The sequence below is a fragment of the Candoia aspera genome, chromosome 6 (assembly GCF_035149785.1).
Source record: "Candoia aspera isolate rCanAsp1 chromosome 6, rCanAsp1.hap2, whole genome shotgun sequence".
Lineage (NCBI taxonomy): Eukaryota > Metazoa > Chordata > Lepidosauria > Squamata > Boidae > Candoia > Candoia aspera.
In genome coordinates, this window is record NC_086158.1 from 37329686 (window position 1) to 37346848 (window position 17163).

Genomic DNA, 17163 nt, shown 5'->3' on the forward strand with positions numbered 1-17163 from the left:
TGCAGTGGGACATAAGGGAGAAGCTAAGTTCTTTAGCTTGTTGGCACAAAGCATAGCTCACCAGAAGTCATCACCTGGGATTTCTAAACTCAAGAAAGTAGTTTCCTAGGCCTAGAAACATAAATATGGCATGCATAATACTTTTTTTTTCTTTAGATAGTGACTCCATATATCCCACTGTCCCATTTGGATTTGATTAGCCTGTGAAGACAAAGGAAAATGCCTGTTCTAGTCCGAAATGAGAATTGTTTCAACTGTAACAGGAGTAAGAGTTTTCTCATTTGCTCTCCTTCTTTCTACGCTAGAGAACAGATTTACCGTTAAATCTTTGACATTGCTTTAGCATTTTGTTTGGGGGGGGGCAAGGTTACTGGAGTCAGGGTACACACATACTTTGTTGTACTTGATGTATGTTTCCTGCTGTGCTGTTAATGACAAGTCTCTGTCTTTCTTTCCACCACACTCTGCTGTGGCAATAGCCAAGGCATGCAGATGCTCAGCTAAATTGAAAAGCAAAAAGCGAAGAACATGTTCTTCAACTTCATGGGAAAATGTTTGTAAATACTGACTGAAACAAATGGAAAATGCATGCTTCAGTAGGTATGATAATAAGATAGTATGACTTACTTATTTGCTCAAGATTTTTCTGCTGTTGAAAACAACCCTATTGCAGCTACTGAGCATTTCTAAGGCACTGTCATTTGGGATCCTTCTGGGGGACTATGAACTGAGTCCTGAAGTTTTAGAATGAGGCCTTTAAAATATATATATGCTAAGAACCAAAAAAGTCATACCAAACAGGTCAATCTCCCACTGGATATACTCAACCCATTAGGCCCACTTATCTGGCCTCAGCACAGGTCAAGCACTAGGCTGTTGGGTGTGGGGAATAGAGAAGCTGATTGTCAACCCAGTTGGGTCAGAAATAGTTGCATACAAAGATAGCACTAAAGAGCTTGGGTTTCCTGCACTGAGAAGAGAGGAAGAATCAGGATAGATGGATAGGTCTGGCTAATGACAGGTGTTGAGTACAGATAAATCTCTCACCAACTCAGCAATTTCTATTTGGTACTGCCACAATATTTAGGAATCCCAGGAAACAAAAGGGAATCTTTCTACTTTCAAGTCAGCAGTGTAAGCCAATCAGGTGTCATTAATTTCACAATGGTAACCATGGCAGTGATGTCCATCTACGAAAGCAAAACAAATGGTCCATAGATTTGAGACTGAAATGATGTCTTCCACCTAAATAGAGTGTGCAGCAATGCTTTTCAACTAAAATTTTGAATGAAACAATTGAAGTTTAAAAGTGTGTATTCCTAAATATGGATACTCTTGAAAGAGTAAATATAATATACTTTCAAGAGTATGTTTAAGAGAGATGACCACAATTACTGTAGGAATACATTCCTAATATATGTGTACTGGGTGTAGTTTACTTTTAAGCAGCATATATTAAAGGCTGTGTTTTAAAAAATATATTATGAAAAGTTATATATGACAAAAAATGTGGATTTTCTAGGATTTTATTTGTTTGAATCATAGAAAACTTAATACAAAATAACAGTAAGTACCTGCCTACAGTATACTTACTTACCATTTATACTTATATTATGCTAGTAGGAATAAGCATATGCCTACTTTAATCATTAATGATAAACCCACAATCCAGATTAGTATTCCATGTTACAATTCTGTTCCTCAGATGACAGAGATTAGTCTAGATGGTAGAAAAATGATCTCATATGGTGACACCACTAAATATAGACATGAATTAAATCAGGCCAAGGAAGAAGTGCCGTAGGCTAATGTGAAGCATGATTTGGAATATAAAAAGAGGGCTGAGTGACATTGTGATGAAAATTGATGTTGGGAATATGCTTGCCTCTTGGTGTCTATTTTGGACATAAAATCTTCGGTAGACACTTAAAGCATCTTCAGAGCATGCCTAAAAATGTAAATGAACTGAACCAGACTTCACAAAACATTCATCAGGCAAACTTGTCAAGAAACCATGAATTCCTATTGAAGTATGCTGGGTCACAAATGTTTGTGTAGAATATACAAAATAATTCTACCTGACCTGGCAATTAGTACACTTGCACTTTTGTAGAGTTGTATTGGACACAATATAGGATCAGGTATGTGAGAAAGTATTTGGCAGTGGATATCCAGACCCAGCCAAAAAATGAATGTAGCAAAAAGCAGATTCAAAAATGAATTTTAAAATTGCATAGGAAAATAAAACTGTCTCAGTTCTTCAATGTGTTTAAATCAAAGCAGTTCTAGCATGTGGTTTAAGAGTTGACCATAGTAATTTACTTCCATTGCTCTCATAAGGAATGATTTCAGGTTGTTGTGAGCAATCTCTACAGTCTATCTTAGTGTGTCATCAATTCCTGAAAGGGTTTTATGATATATGGGCTGAAAGAAGATTTTGTACAGTACTGAGGAAAGGAATGCTTAAATTTGGAGCTGTCCTCCAGGAAACTACAAAGGTGCCTTTCAGATTGTCTGAGTTTATTATTTTTGTGTTAAAAACTAAAAGATTACAGAAATGAAACTTTATTTTCAAAAGGCTACATTACGGTTCAACTTATTTTTTTCTTCTTAAAATCTTTACCAGTGTTATATCAAAGTAGGTTGGAACACATTCCTGCCTTTAGGTATATTATTCTGATATTTTAGGAGAAATCAGTAATATATATCTTTCTTTACAGTCTAATCACGTTAATGTTCTCATCCTAGTTTCTTCTTCAAAATTCATCTATTTTTTTTTCCGCAGAAGCTGTCTTGGAAAATCACACTTAATAATGCTGACTGAAAAAATCATCCTCTCCCATTTTTATAAAACCATTGCTTTACCTCCATCCAGAAATACTCTGGAATAGTCTAGATTCGCAAACTTTGGTATAGATCACCTCCCTTAAAATGCCCATACCAGCTTGGAGAAAGACTTTTTTTGAGGAGAGAAGAGAGATCTTCCTCCTATATTTCCATGGCAGCAAAGAACATAGGCAGACATAAACAGGTCCTTATGTTGGCCTCATCTTTATTAGTCTCACCTTTAGGCATTTTGCACTGCATAGAAAGTAGAGGATGTGATGTGATATGAGGGTAAGCCTGATGGGAAAATGTAGTAGTGGAGGCTCACTATGCTTTTTTTTTTTTGCATTAATTTTGAAAATTAATTTGATGACTCAGAGTTCCCATAGATTGTGGAAATTATTATGGATAAAAAAAAAAACATTGTCCACAGCTATTACATAATTCCAGGATTCATTTTTTTAAAAAAAATCAAGGGATTTTTTTTTAAAACATCAAGGGATAGCACATTTACCTGGCTATATAAAACTTGCATTGGTGTTATTGACTCAGACAATGTCATTTTGACTAGCTTGACAGTCCAAATGGATCTACTGGATGCCACTAACAGCTACTGTAAATACCTTGGTATTGAAATCATATTCACTGAATGCCAGTCTAGTTAGAATCAGCCAAAACAAAATAGCCCTAAAGCAACATTTTTCCCAGTGAAAATGTTTGCCATGCATGTTCTTCCAACAGCTGTTTTTGTTTTAGTTTTCATTTCAAATAAGTTCAGCTAAAAGCAGAGCTCAGCTTCATCAAAGGTCACCAGAAATCCTCCAATTTCCCCCTCAAAAAGATCATTATCATGTTGTATGTTTTATTACTTTCATATTTTACATTTCTGGAGTTTCATAGACTGCCCAAAGGCAATTCTGACATACATACATACATACATACATACATGGCTTTGCATGTTTTTCATTTACTCCTTTTTAAAAATTATTCAAGTATCTTACATTAAGATTTTGTTAGGATTCTGTCTACCTCTCAGTCTCTCTCTCTTGCTCTCCTTTTTTTTAAAGTATTGCTGATACATATGTGCTGAGAACATTATCATCTTGTTTACCAAGCTTTCCTGTTTTTATTTTAGCCACTGCCTCATTGTGACTCCATTTCTATACACATTTTAAATTGCCAGGCCTTCTTTTTCTGTATTTATTTATTTATTTAAAATTGTGTGTGCTGCCACTACCGTATTGTGAATTTATGGCTTACAATATCTAACATTAAATTTAAAAGTAAATGTAACAGTGAAAACATTTTTTAAAAAGGCTTCATAAAAGTTCTACATTAAAAGTTCTGCATAAAAATATATATTTAACCCTTTCCCATTTTAACTAATAGGGAGAAGTCTAGCCACAACCCCAACATAGCAATATATGAGAGGATAGAATGAGAGAAAGCATTCTTTTTTCATGTCCCCTACAAGCTGTGGGGATAACCTGTAGAAATGAGCACTTTCAATTTCCAAAAGTGATTAGAAAGTGAGGTTAGTGAACTCAAGTGTTCTTTAAAAGACTCCTCCATGGTTGAGACCATGATGGCTTCCCTTCGTATCCTGGTGCTCAGACCCATGGGAAACTGCTATCTGGTGGTCTCCTTGTGAGCAGCTGCCATCTGGAGCCAATTGGGCAATCTCCTGTCCTTTCCTGATCCAGAGAGTTTCCATGGGACTGGTCTACATACCCGTCCTTTGGTCATGACCGCAATGTTATCTCTGCTCATTTGGAGACTCGCTAGCTCTCCATTTCTCACTGTGAAGTCAGCATTGTTCTCATCAGTTCTCACTGTTTCCATGAAAATGTAAAAATATGTCTGCCATTCTGAAAAATCATATAAGCATGAAATGATATGAATATGAATTTTCATTTCAATTTTGTTTTCATAATACAGCAGGACCACAAGCTTCTTTGAATGTAAACACTCACTCATCTCTTCAGCTCCAGTTCCATGTACATTCATGCATCATCTCATGTAAGGGTTGCACAGCTTGCTTTATATTTTGTAGTTTTAAATACCAAACCCCTATCCAGTACATGCTGCAACTTGTCACAATTCATTTTACAGATGAAACCAATAAACTGTTATGTTGTCTGAGATCAACTAGAAATATTAAAAGAATGTAATATTTGCAGATTCCAATATGTCTTAATTTCTACCTCCCAGACTGTGGGTAAAAATGTGGGTTTTCTTTGGCTTTTGTGCAATTTCTCTCACAATACTAAGGTCAAATAATTAAACAAGATTCCCCTGAAAGTATAACAGTCCTGTTGATTTCAGATCAAACATGCTGTATGTTTGTATGCCTATGTGTGTGTGTGTTGGCAGACTTATTTGCTAAAATTTGCTTTTGCAGTGTTTTCTTGTTTCCTAATTAAGAAATTGGAACACTACTTTTTCTAAAAGTACAATCTTCAAGCCTGTCAGTTCATTCAGTGATTACTGATAGTTTTAATGTGCTCTGGCTGCATGGATTCATTGTTAACCTTCAGAATATGTGAGGCAGGTTACATCTATATGTGAAATATAAGCACAGGCATAATTTTCATTCCACAAGAAAAATACTTTCTTTTTAATGTAATGGATTGGATTCAAGCCAGGCACTGCATGAATTAACTTCCAAAATTTCACAGTACAAGACCAATGAAGGAATGATTTATGGACAGATGAATAATGACAAGAACCTTTAGCTATTTACAGTGATACATAATAGACTTGTTGTCTTTAATTTAACAAAGACCAGGGCAAATAGAACTTGGAACAAAATGGACTTAGCAACCCTAATGAGCACTGAGTGTATAAGCAGTTGTCTCCCTAATTTGCTGCTATCTATTTCTTTCCAACCTCTGTCTTGCTTCTCAGCATCCAGCCTGGCTAAATTAATTATAGGACTTCTGTAAAAAATTGAGCAAGCTTAAAAAGTCTCCTGAAAAATGACAGGATATTTTAGTTTGGGAAATGATTTCTTGGATGTAGACAAATATGTGTGGGAACTATGTGTCCATACAACATGATTCTGCTTATCTATTGTAATGGGATGTGGGAATGACCTTGGGAGACAGGGCAAAGAGACGCAGCCAAGGGAACGGTTAGATGAATGGCAACTTAGCCCATAGAAGGAATGTGGGAAGGACAAGAGGCTTAGAAGAGACCCTCCTTAGTTTCTTGGACTATAAAGAGGTTGGATGGAGAGATATAGTATACTTTCAAACTTGCAAGATTCTGTTATTGTAACCTTACAATAAAGTAAAATTAGTTCATCTGTCCGTGTTTCCTGTCTTATCTACCTCACAAGGCTGACATCTATATAAGCTATATTTTACCTTTACTTTTACTTTTATGGAAAATATTCTAATCATCTTCAAGGCAAATCAGAGTGGGGTTTTGGGGGTATGTGTAAAATGTATTCTGCATTCAACTGGCATTTTTAACAATAATGGTTCTTTCAGATTAAGAAGCCTATTAAAAGCGTTTCTGTTTGGTCATATATAGCATACACTCCCATAGCCAAAGAAGCAATGAGAAATTTTTCAGTATTGGTTATACTGAGATTCTCATTTTATCTAAATCTGTTTTGGCCAGTTGCTGATTGCGATGGCATAGGGATGGATGAAGGGAAAAAAAGCAAATTAGATCTATGTGAATCAGGTCAGATCTGATTCTAATAACTGATTCCATTACGGAAATTGAATTAATTTCTTTTGGATAGTAGATATGTTTCAGACAGCCAGATCAAGACCAATTCCTTGTAGATTCCATGCATAACCTCTCTCAAACTCTGAAATGTAAAGCACAAAAAGAGATGTAAAAAGAGGTCAAACCAGGCTGTGAAATAACTCCTCTACTTATCAAGATCTAATTTCTTAAAAGAGTCTTGCAAGATCTGGACTTTCACCTACCTAAGATGGGCAGCAAAAAGTTACTACTCTGTGCAAAAGATGCTGTAACATTATCACACACACCAGAGGGCTTTGATGAGCTAGGAACAAAGACACTAATTCAGTATTGCACTTATAATCATATAATCACAGAATATGAGAGCTGGAAGAGAATGGAAGATTTTGAAGCTATCATGTATTTCCACAATTGTGTCTTCTCTAGGTTCAACCTACCCAATAACTCTGCTTTTTATAATTTTTTTCCTTTATTGTCTTGGTTACTTTTTTCAGAATCTTCTCCAATTCATCAATGTTTTTCCTAATAGTGGCACCCAAAACTGCATGTAGTATTCCAGGTGCGGTTTGACGAACCAGAATAGAAAGGACAAATGACTTCTTGCAGTCCTGACATTATACTTCTGTTGATTCCACTGGGATTGGATCTGCTTCTTTTTTAGCTGTACCACATTGTTGCTTCATTTCTGGATCTGATACATCAAAACCACAGATTTTGCAAATTTTGCTGCCCGCTATACCCCTCTCCATCCTATACTCATGCCTTTGAATTTTCTTACCCTAATGTAGGACTTTGAATTTGGTCCTGTTGAAATTAATCTTTGGAGTTCTTGGTTCTCTCTGAGTTTGGTTGTTTGCTTGCAGACGTTTCATTACCCAATTGATGATAATCATCATTGCACTGATGATGTTACCTACTTGGGTAATGAAACATCTGCAAGCAAACAACCAAGCTCAGAGAGTTCCAAGAACACCACAGTTCAACCCTGAGCTACATATATTATCTTCTATTAAAATTAATCATGCTGGTTTCTACCAATTGTTCCAGCTTGTCAAAAACTTATTGAAACTTGATTCTGCCATCTAAGTTGTTTGCTATATCATCTGCAAATTTGGTAATCATATTTTCTAAATTATATAGTAATTTATAAATAAGTTGAACACCACAGGGTCTAGAATACCCTAATGAACACTTCCTTCCCAGCTTAACTCAGAGTTATTAAAAAACATTTATTGGGTTCAATTGTCCAAACAGTTCTGTATTTATTTAATGGCAGCATAATCCAATCGACATTTTGCCATTTTCTCTGCTAGAATCATGAAAGGCTTTGTCAAATGCTTTCCTGATGTCAAAGTATATAAGGCCAACATATTCCTGGAATCAACTAAATTGGTCACTCTATCAAAAAAGAGGATCAGGTTAATTTGGCAAGATTCATTCTTGATAAACCCATGGTAGCTTCTGCATGGCTTTGTCAGGAATAATAAGTTTCTAATTAATCAAGAATAAACTTCTCATTAATTGTCCCTCTCAACCCTCACCATCTGCTTCTTGCAGAAGTATATTTGTGGCCGTGCCATCCACTTTTCTCTTTTGCATGTCTGGTACCACCATTCCAGCTTACCTGCTGGTTTGCCCTTAGCAACACTGTGTTTTCCTCACAACAGTCCCAATTTTTTTTAAAAAAAAATCCATAGGTTTCCTCATCAACCAGACTCCACAGGGAGCTATTTCTCATAGCATTTGTTTCTTCCAATTCCACCAGATTTGAATGAGCTGCCCACAGAACTATGTGCTGGGCCATGACTCTATCTGACTACCTGGGCCTTGGTGTCCTATGACTGCAATTCCAGCAATCATAGACAGCAGATTGCTTTCTTGGTTTGCCACAGTTTAGAACAATATGGAAGCTTCCACTGTTGCTGCCACCATTGCAGGGCCAGATGATCTGAAGATGAGAGTCCTTCAGCCTTCATTCTTCTTTGGATCTTGTCAGATTCTGCCATCCAGTTCTTTCTCTCCTTTCCTCAACTTTCTTCACAACAATCATACAACAAATGCCATCCTCTCCTTTCATTATTCCTTTCCAGCTAACATCATAACATCTCTAAAAGGTAAAGGTAAAGGTTTCCCTTGACGTTAAGTCCAGTCGAATCCGACTCTAGGGGGCGGTGCTCATCTCCGTTTCTAAGCCTTGGAGCCGGCGTTGTCATAGACACTTCCGGGTCATGTGGCCAGCATGACGACTCAGAACGCCGTTACCTTCCCGCCGAAGCGGTACCTATTGATCTACTCACATTTGCATGTTTTCGAACTGCTAGGTTGGCAGGAGCTGGGACTAGCAACGGGAGCTCACCCCGCCGCGCGGTTTCGAACCGCCGACCTTCCGATCGACAGCTCAGTGGTTTAACCCACAGCGCCACCGCGTCTCCTTCTGAAAACAATTCATATCACTACTACTAAAACAACAACCCTCTACCAGCTGCAAGTAGATAATGCTTTGCCTGATGCTGTCTTCCTATGTTGATAACTTAATCCAACTCTCTTGATAGTTGTAGCAAACAATCTCCCACTGTTTTTTTTTTTTTTTTTTGCTATTTTCTGTTATATTATGGCAATACCTTTTTTATCTTGTAGGCAGTTTTTAAGCTGTTGACCTTTGGCTATAACAAATGACATTTTTACTGTTGTGTCACTAAATTTTGAAAAAGACTGATTTTGATATACAACTGCTTTCCAGGTGATGTACAGATTCAGAAAGTACATTTCTAAGTTCATATTAAAGCTAGAACTTTATAAATTGCACTCAACTCTTATTCCAAAGGCATTATTTGTTTTGGTTTTTAAATTAGTACTCTCCTTATAATGGAAAATCGTCTCTGAAGACGTTCTCACTGAGTGTTAATATAGAAGTTAATATTGCCAAAATATTAACACTGAGTTTACAGAGTTAAAACACTGTAAACACAAACATTACTCTTAGAATCCTGTGGATTCTACAGTTGTTTCCATGGTCTTCTTAATGATCTTCAGTCTATCCAAGAAACGTCATACTGTGTGATACTTTATATGTCGATAGTACATTTTTTAAAAAGCTTATTTACACTTTACTTTGAAAATCACACAGTTAGAGGACCAGTTACATACAAAGGTTTGTGATACTTATATTGGCATTAAAAAAAAAAACTTTGTAGGTCAAAATATAATCCACTACATAAAACATTCCATTTCAGGGTAAAATTAAAGTCGTTTTTGTGCATATAACATAACCATCACTTTGATTATCTCATGACAAACAGAAATTGATTGCTTTACTTCAGAAGGTTATAGCCTGGTTGTATGCTTCTTGAAGAAGTCATGAATCCCAATTCCTCATCTGGAAGATGAACATTATGGATCAATTGGTAATGGAAAGTTATGACACTCATAGTATGCCAGTTTATTATGGTAAACCTGATACGACTATATAGAAAATTGTTTTGCATTTAGAATGAAATCTATGAATTTGCTTTACACACATACTTCTAAAGCACAAATTATCAAGAAAGGACAATCCAGTTTTCTAGTAGTAGGAAGGAAAGAATTAAATAAATCTTATCCTGGAGGGGGTAGTTGATTAGGAGGGGTGTGTGTGTGTTTTTCTTCTCTTTCTTTTAATATAAGGGGATGGAACAACTGTATTTAGTAATTTTTATAATGTGCCAACAGAATGATTTATAGAAATAATGTGATTTTGGTTTAATATGGAGTAAGGGATTGATTATGGAAAATTGTTGTATATCCTTGCCGTTAAAAGTCAGAAGTCACCTCTTTTTGTAACTTAAAAAAAAAAATTCTCATGTGTTTTCACAACTTTTTCGTTTTTTCTTTTTTCTTCTTCTTTGTAGGTTTTTTTGTTTTTCTGTAGCTTTTATCTTTGTCTGAAACTTAATAAAATTCTTATAAAAAAGAAAGGACAATCCAGTTTTCTATCAATTTATAAGTTTTATTTAAATGTTTCTGAAATGGGTGAACTGAGTACGTGACCTTGAGGGCTACCTAAATCCATTCCCAGTATGCATGTGTATAACTGCATCCCCAATGTGAACTGGAACAATCCATGGGTTGAGAATGCTTGTTTGCTGAAAAAAATACCTCAACATTTTTTACAGAATATATAGTAATTCTAGTTAATGCAACATATAACTCTTCCTAAAAAAATAAAAAATCTTAAATAGGTTCCAAATTAATTATTTGATTCCAGAAAATACCTGGAAATAGATAAAAACAGACTTCTACATATAAAGGAATATGCTAGTTGGATGCATTTGAATAAAAATTTGCATCTGTTACCCATTTTAGATACTTCCTATTTCCTATTGGATCCCTTCCAATTTCCCATGCCAGAATGAACTGCTAGGATCCTCTGAGAGCAGTCATTCAACTCTTATTTTTCCTCTGTAGTGGGGAGACATTTGGTGATCAAAGGCACCCATAACTTATTTTGGGGGAGGATGATGGCCACAGTGGAGGGACATAAAGTTACCAAGTGGGTAGGACTGAGTGATATGTGTGTGCAGTGTCAGGTTTGTTTCCCTTTCTCTCTTTCTTTTTTGAAGAACTACAGCAAGTTGAACATGATTTTAGAATTTACCTAATGATTTGTTTGTGTCTTTCCCATTTAAAAATGGTAGGAGAGAAACCATGCCATTAATTTTCTCAGTTGTGCTTGAAAAGATTTCGGAGATATAAAAGGGGAAGGCCTCAAGATCCCACACCCCCATCAGTCAAACTATCTATCATCTGTGGAGTCCTTGGTGCTCTCTGAGCTTGGTTGTTTTCTTGCAGACATTTCATTGCCTGACTAGGCAACATCTTCAGTGCTAGAAGGGAGTGGGGTTTGTTCTCTGTTTATCTACAGTAATTTGCCCTAACAGTGTTGGGGGCGTTGTTCTCTCCTTGGTAGTTTTTTTTTTATTAGGCTGTTGCTTACTGCTTGATTGTTTGATGGAGTTGGTGGTTCTTGGAAATGTCTACAAAGAAACAACCAAGCTCAGAGAGCACCAAGGACTCCACAGTTCAACTCTGAGCTATAGATATTCTCTTTGATTAGTATCTATAATTTCTATCTATCATCTATCTAAAATAAATGTATAACTTGTATTTATTAAAAAACAGCCCCTACTTTGGGACTGTTTTTAATGATAAATTTTGGGATACAAATGTATAAATAAATAATGTAGAACAGACTGTACTCTTTTACTCTAAAGTAATTGTGAGCAAATTAGAACCATTTTTCCCTCCCAATATGCTTCCTTCCCAAATGTCACTGTTTGTCACCACCACTTGAATGAATTAAAGAAAAAAATACTCCACTTTTTGTGGAAAGCATCTGGGAGCAACAGACACATGCACACATATCATACAGATGTGTGTATGTGCACATGTTTGTGTGTGCATGTGCATGTACATGTACATATACATAGGACTGTAACTGTAATCAGTACATAGGACTGATTACATGATATATCTGGTCACAACCAAATTTTCCTGGTGTTTCAATGCAGCATTTCCCAGTGAAGGTGAACTGAGTTACAGATATTGAACCTGTTCAAGCATAATTATTTTGGCCCAATATTCCAAGGTATATTAGAAAACAAATTATTATCGTGCTTCCATCCTCTCTCTTCTCTGTTTCTTTTATGCTGAAACAAAACATAATTTGATTTGTCAAACCACAGGAATCCCAAGGATTATGGGAAACTTGAGGTTAAATATTTGCTTCAAAGTGGGACATAAAAATAGGAGTTCATACTCCTGGCTTGCTTCTAATCATAAGGGAGAAAGAAAGCCCGAGTTTTTAGGAGATCAGGTTGCTAAACCTGAATTGGGCCAGCCTGAGTATTACCTCCTCAGTTGAATATATGAACTAGCCTGAAAGAAGTGATAAGAGAGTAAGACTAGTCCAAAGTGTTATAGTAATAAAAGCTTAAATTTACCTCTTACCTATCTTCTCAGTATCTGTTCATAGAGTTGCTTCTTCTAAGTTCTCTCTGATTCACAGATGAGTATGCCAAGCAAACATTTAAAGCAATGTTTCTCAACCTTGGTAACTTAAGATGTGTGGACCTCAATTCCCAGAATTCTCCCGCTAACATCTGGGAATTGAGGTCCACACATCTTAAAGTTGCCAAGATTGAGAAACCCTGATTTAGGGGATTTACTTATTGCTTTTTAACTCATCTGTCTATAATATAAAAATATAATTTTTAATATAAGAGATTGAAACTATTAGATTGAAAATTCAACTTAGATCTCGCAGCTTAGGGTCACCAGATATTTGAACAGGCAACAGAGGATACAGACAATTGGAAAGGAGGACAAATGGGGGGGAAAGAAGGACACATTAACTATTTAACTTTCTTGGCATCCGTGACAAAAATTACAACTGAAAAATTCAAAATTTGTTTTACTTAGGCCTACATGTATGTTAAATTAGTTTTTCCAGCATTGGAAGGACTGGTTTTTCAATTGCAGGAATGTGCTAGAGCTGGTTAGGAGGCAAAAGCCTTCATCATGTAACTGATTAGAGTCTGTCAATTTCTGGCAGCAGTGCAAGGGGCTGGAGGATACTAATCAACTAATTAAGGTCACAAAGCAGAGCTGGTTAACTTGCCATTAGAACTTATTAGAGAAGCACTGTACTGCAGAGAAAAGCTGCTCAAAAAGAGATAGCTTGTAGTTACTCAAAAAAAAAAGAAGGAAAATACTTTATGCCTGCTGAATGGAGGACATGAGAACAAAAAGGAGGACATGGCCTCCTTTTGCAAGATGTCTAGTAACCCTATGCAGGGGGAATGCAACATTTAAAAAACATTTCATTTTTTAAAGTTAAGAATTGGCAGCCCTCTCCCTGCACAGGGTTTGATTGGAAATCTTTGGGTTTTTTTTTAAAATTAGATGGTAGAATTTTGTTCTGCATGGTTTCTGTAAGGCAGCTTTTGACAGATTACTACCTTTGTTTTAATGACAGAAGTTTGAAGAATTAACATGTTTCCCTGTGTGTGTATCAAAAGAGAAAGTGACAAAAAAAACTTCAGTAACATTTTGATAATAATTTTAATTTCATCTACATAAAATAGAGCACCAGGTGCTAACACATCTCTAGCTTAATGTAATTAATCTTCAGAATGATAGAATGGGAATTAAATTAAAATGAACATCATTTGAATTGTTTTATTCAAGTTGTCTTTCTGAAGAGTTACTTCATACTTCGAAAGCTTTTAAAAGGATTGATTGGATTGATTCCCTATAGATTTTCTCTTTATTTACTGGACCATGGTAATTATACCCTTAAGCATAACCTTTGCTGATTGTCAATATCCAAAACCAAATGTCACCACTAATAAGGTAGAAGCTGACAGTCAAGAATGATTGCTACTTGATCTTACAGATACCCTTGTTCAGACTGTCATTATCCTTTTAAATATTGTCTGGTCATGCAGCCTTCAGTCTCACTACACTGCTGCAATTTTCAATTTTATGCACTGCATTATTTGCAGCATAGATGAGTTGCAAATTTGATACTGCCTGCAAGAACTTTAAGTACTTCTTCAGCTCTCTGCAGATAGGCTGGGTCTCTAAAAGAAATGGTGGAACATAATCTAGGAATATCATACTTTTCTAAATGGTTCTTACAAACACATCAGTGTGAATTTGATCACGTAGTGGATTGGGTGTGGAATGCAGACTTTAGACAAGCATGGACAATCTGATGCATTCTGTAAATTTTAGACTTCCATAAACTCAAATCAGCATGGCCAGTAGATTGTTGTTCTATTTAATGTAAGCAGTTTAAATATCTAGGAAATGCGTTTAATGAGACATTGTCTTGGAAGGCTCACACAGTGTACATCAAAATAGTAATAACTGAGTCTATTAGGACAATTATGCCACTCCTGATTTGCAAACCATTAATCTATGTAAATCTATAAGTTAGAAAAAATAAGCAGACAAATGCATCAGTAACAATGTTAGATTACAGTTACAGTTATCAATGAGACATTGCCATGACAAACAAATAGCCAACAAAATATATAGCACCGTAAAGAGGGGTTATTTGATAGGAAGCTACATCCCATTTACTGGCTCTTCATCAGTTCTGTTTTTTATCAGTAGCATTTTTATTAATAGTATAATGACTGAACATTATGGCTGTAGCTTATTATCATGTTTCTGCATCCCACCCAATGTAATACAGACCAATGACAGCTTGGGTTTTAGCAATAATGTCACTGACAGCTTTTGTTGCAGTTTAGTGATTATTACCTCAGCACATGACATTATACATTTATTTATTGTATTTATCTTCAAGGCAATGCATATGAAGGTATTCTTTAATTTTATACCCACAGCAATAACTGTGTGGAATTGGTTGGGTTGAAAGAAAGTAAATGGCTGCTTGCCAGAGTCCAGCCTGATCCAATTTCTTAAGTACTATAGTAAACTGGCTATATATAGTTCCTTCATCTTTGCTTTCTTCTGTTTTTCCAACTCTCTTAATTTTCTTAAGTAAGTGCCTCTGCTTTCTTTTCTATTCAACATAGCACTGAACTGCCTTCAGGGCTCCCACTATGCCAATGCAAATTTTGGGGACACAGTCTTGATTTGAAACACTATGCCAGGAGGGGAACTTGTATCATCCCACTTCAATCACTTTACAAAATCCTTCGGTCCTCTGAGTGAAGTTAGCCTTCTCTGATTAGCTCTCAAAATTTTATAATGCAATTATAAATTCTCAGATTCATAGGCTAGAAGGGATTTAGGTGCTGCACCGATTTATGACATATTTGCACCTAACCTTGCCACAAACATACTTAGCCAACATCCTTTTTTATCGTAGCCTCATGATGCCCATAGGAACAGACACAAAATATGTAAAATCTGTTACACTTATCCATTCATTACTTTGGAGGCAAAGTCACGTGATTAGGAGTAGGTTAGATTGTGTAGTAGTTGTTGTGAAATTGCATGAGATTGCTCACTGGGTAATATTCTATCTGCTTTAGGCATTTGCCAGTTTAGCCTAGGACTGAAATAGCATTAACAGTAGAATAATGACTCCAGTCCCTTACTTCCAACACACACATTGCCTTCTGAACAATGGAGGAGGAATCTAGAAGGAAAGGAAGGGAAGACAAATCCCAAATTGCAACTCAATTCCCCTAATTCTCAATTGGATGATGATGTTGATGATGATGATGACAGAATAAGATATTGCCCCAGGAATGAACCTAGACGTGATGGAAAGAGACTTGCCCCATTCCTGTTGTGGTGCCTTGACTGCAGGATGTTTCTCACACTGTGCTGCAGACAGAAGGCAGCTAAGATGGAGAATTAAACCAATATTTGTTCTTATCACACATTGTACATGCATAGTCAGGATAGCATCATTCACTAGGGACTTGGAATAGAGGCATTAGAAGCAGGATAGGAAATTGGCAACAGGGGTAGCAAATGTCATGCCTATATAGTTTTCTGCCAACACAAGGATTGGTGATAGTACTTTAATTCAGCAGTGGGGAAAGGTTCTGTGTCAGTGAAAAAGAATTCCACCAGCTACAACCATCTGACTTTTGTATAGTTTATTCAAAGCTTCAGTGGAGTGCTTCCATTTCATTGAAATAGATCCATGAAGTGAAGCAGCATGGTGCTTTTACTTATGCTTCTCTGACTCTTCATTGGTCTTCTGTATATACACAGCACACACAGAGAAGCCATTTGCAAAGTAGCCAATTGGAATGGAGCAGCCCTGCTTTGATGTTTCAGATGATGTATGTCACCTCTGTTGCTTCACTTGGAATACCAGATCTTCAAATTAAAGCAATGAGATGGGTTATGCCTACTTTGCACAGGCCTACTGCTTGTTCCCATGTAAAGCTTCATGGATATGGACTGCTTCAGGAGGTATTCTTAATAATCAAAGCCAGCAAAAATCCTGCAACAGATATTCTACTATTGGATCCTTAATTTGTACCAGCCTGAGCCTTGCATTGGATTTCCCTCTCAGTGTAATCAAGGGAGGATGAAAGGGTTTTCACTCTCTTCTCTGCTCAGCTGAGTTTCAATAAGGTTCTGAGTAGGTCATAGTTCTATAGCAATTTCCTGTCTTGGATTGCTCTATTAAACCCAAACTGAGACTCAGTACTATCTATCCCCAGTAGCAGAACATATGATCTAGTGCAAAGTCAAAACTACAGGGATGTAATTAAAATGTAGTTACCTTTCAGTTAAATAAAGTCAAATTTTGTTTTGCCCTGGCCTCTCTTGCTTCTTGAAGTATGGCTCTTAGTATGCTACTCAAAAACCAAGGGCAACCCTTGGTCTAAAAGAAGTTGAGTATTTAGGGTTGTGCAATGCTTTGGATTCAAAGGCAAAAATATGGATGGGTGTGAATAGAGCACCTGTTGGCAGTTCTTTCAACCCAGGATTATGCTGTAGTTAGGGAGGGCAGCTATGTGATCCTGGGAAAAGATGCAGCTGCTTGAAGGAGTTGCTGACAGGTGCTATGTGAGTCTCCTTGCGTGTTCCAAAGGACCTTTTCTCCTTCAAATGTGAAACACTAAACAACCCTATTCT

The 17163-nt window shown here is 36.5% G+C and overlaps 1 protein-coding gene across 1 annotated transcript in view; it reads left to right on the forward strand.

The window, feature by feature from the left end:
• Nucleotides 1-17163, forward strand: part of LOC134499867 (glypican-5-like) — a 408362-nt gene that overhangs the window by 146540 nt on the left and 244659 nt on the right. The window lies entirely within an intron of this gene.